The sequence below is a fragment of the Magnolia sinica genome, chromosome 6 (genome assembly GCF_029962835.1).
Source record: "Magnolia sinica isolate HGM2019 chromosome 6, MsV1, whole genome shotgun sequence".
Taxonomy (NCBI): domain Eukaryota; kingdom Viridiplantae; phylum Streptophyta; class Magnoliopsida; order Magnoliales; family Magnoliaceae; genus Magnolia; species Magnolia sinica.
In genome coordinates, this window is record NC_080578.1 from 47,549,016 (window position 1) to 47,551,988 (window position 2,973).

The following is a 2,973-nucleotide window of genomic DNA, read 5'->3' on the forward strand; positions in this document are numbered from 1 at the left end:
TTGTTTAACGACATCCAGTAGAGGAATATTGACCTTCACTTGCTTAAGCACCTTTAGAATATCTTGAGAGTTAGAGAGAGGTTTTGGTACAATTAACTGTTGAGGGAATGGCGCAATCGGCTTACTTTGAGGTTCCGGTTTTAACCCATGTGGAGTATTGCTGGGTTTATCATTCTCAATTTCTTTCGGGTCCTTAGGTTTTTCAGCCCTCACCAGAATGGTTTTGTCAATAATCTTCCCACTCTTAAGAGTGGTGATAGACTTAGCTTGCTCCATCTGATTTGAAGAGCTTAGTTCAGTTATTTCATATTGCTGTTTTGGATTGGGGAGGGGTTGGGCTGGAAGCATCCATTTCTCCCCATTCGCTAAGTGTGATTCAATCTTTTGAATTAATGATACAAACATTCACATTATTGTTTTAAGATCTTAGAATGCTTATACTGTATTTTGGTTGAAAAGCTCTTGGTTTTACATGAACTTTTGAACTGTATCCTCTCGAGGCTTCTTATGATTTAAGAATTGCGTAAGGGCCTCTTGTGGGTTAGCCATTTGTCCTTTTCTCCAACTGAAATTTGGGTGGTTCCTCTAGCTGGAGTTATATATATTTGAGGTGGGTCCTCTAAAAGGTCTTTGGTAATTATTTACAGTATTTGATTGCTCATTCAATATCTCTTGAAAAGCAAGAATTGTTAGGAAATTCTCAGTTATATGTATGTTACAATCACAAATACTGCAAACAACTTCCGTAGCCTTATCAGATTTGATAGGTTCTGCCTTCTTAAGTTCATGGCCTCGACTTTTCTTGTGAATTTGGCCATTCTTGCATTTATATCATCTTCCTCTTTTAAGACATAAATTCCTCTCATTTCCTTTAATTGAGTAGGCTTAGAAGTGGTAGTTCTTGAGGAGGTACCCCATGATTGTGTGTTTTTAGCAAGTTTATCAAAATAATCCCACTCATCATCGGCTTCCTTATTCATGAATTCCCCATTACACATTATCTCCATAAATTGGTGCATGGGTGAGGTCAATCCCTCATAGAAAAAGCTTGTTATACGTCATGTTTTGTAGCCATGTTGTGGACATCAATTTATGAGATCCTTAAATCACTCCCAACATTAGAAGGTCTCATCCTCTTTTTGCGCAAAATTTATAATTACTTTCCTTAAGGTATTTGTTTTATGATAAGGGAATAAGTTTTTAAGGAACTCCCTTGTTATCTCAGCCCATGTGCCAATGGACCTTGGTCTTAAGGAATGTAATCATGACTTAGCCTTTCCTTTCAAAGAGAAAGGAAACAATTTCAGTCTAACTGTGTCCTCAGACACATTTGGGAAGTGTAATGTAAATATTATCTCATCGAACTCTTTCATATGCAAGTGTGGACTTTTAGATTCTAGTCCATGAAACTTAGGGAGGAGTTGAATTACCCATGGTTAAATATCCATAGTTCCTGCATTCAATGAAAATATCATGCATGAAGGTATACTCACCCCCGCCGATTGTAAATAATCTCGTAGAGTATGAGGCGGAGGTGCATTATGCACCTCGTTTTCATCTTAAACTTCCTCAACTAGTGGTTGAGGTTGAGGTTGAGGTTAAGGTTGATTTGCAGCCACCACTTCAATTTACTGAGAGGATCTCAAGTGGTGTCTAATCCTGTGATGGATAGGCAACCCTTCGACTAATCCTCCTTCACTCAAAAGATAGGGGGTGTTGTCACGAACCCAATTCAGCATGAAACACTCTCAGCCCTCAATTAACTAACAATTAAACCTAAAAAGAAAACTAGAAAAGCTAAAACAAATAAGAGATCTAAAAAAAAAAAAGATACGAGAGAGGGTTAAAACAAAATTACTGAATAAGAGTTGCTATGTTAGGATCCTACAAAACAAAAAACAATGTTAGTTTCTAAAAATAATTTTAGAAAAAATCTTAACCTAAAAACATAGCAGAAAAATAAATCCTAATCTTAACCTAATGCTAATACTAATTAATTCAAGAAAAACGTAGCCATAGTCCTCGACAACAGTGCCAAAAACTTGTTCACCACCCCAAGTGTAGGGTCACGATGTAGTAACTCAGTAAGATCAAGGTCGAATCCACAGGAACTAAACTTGTACGTATTATGAAAATAACTAGAACTAGAACTAGAAAAAAGATCTAAATTGAAATCTAAATAATCGAGTGTAATGGTGAATAATGTAGATTAAAACTTATGAATTGAAAGGTGGGAGCTAGGGTGATAAGGATCTACTTGTAGCTATCAAGATGCTACCTTACTTAATTCAAGGAACACAATTGGAATTGGAGTCCTATCCTATCCAATTGGAAAATAAAGCAATTTAAATCAAATCTGAACTTTTCATTGACCTAATTCTCAATGGAAGAGAATTGTGATGATTAGAAGGGATTCCATCACCCAACCATGCCCAGGAGATGATGGTGAACAACAAGATTTACCAATCTCACAATCTCAAAACAGGAAAATAAGATATCCAAAAGTTATCATAGCAAAGACCCCAAGAGGATCTGGTTCTCAAACACATTTAAAACTAAGATCTCTTCAATCAAAACACTTTACAAGCATTTCAAGACCTTAACAAGTTCGTTCAAAGGATTGAGCCACACTTATCAATTAGAGAGAAAGGGACTTTTCCAGCCTAACATCTCCCTAATCCGAAACCGCAATGTGAGATAAGTGACCCGATCTCTTCGGATCAACATGTGAAATAATCTAAATCCATCACCACCCTTAAAAGTGGAAAAACAATCGACAAAACCATCTCGATGAGGGCTGAGAAGCCAAAGGACTCGGAAGATTCCAAGAAGAATGATGGAATTAGTAACCTCCCACATGAGAAAGAACCGAACACATAATATAAGCCGGTTGCACCCTTCCCACAACGGTTGATTTCACCTAAGCCTTTGGCCAACACTCAGTACATCTTATAGGGGCTTTAATAGGTGAAA

General features: G+C 37.1%; 1 non-coding gene across 1 annotated transcript; it reads left to right on the forward strand.

Annotated features, from left to right (window-relative positions):
* The first annotated feature begins 1,068 nt into the window (after positions 1-1,068).
* LOC131250309 (small nucleolar RNA R71) lies at positions 1,069-1,173 on the forward strand. The gene has a single exon (XR_009173233.1). It is a non-coding gene; the product is annotated as a small nucleolar RNA R71 (small nucleolar RNA).
* Positions 1,174-2,973: the final 1,800 nt, after the last annotated feature.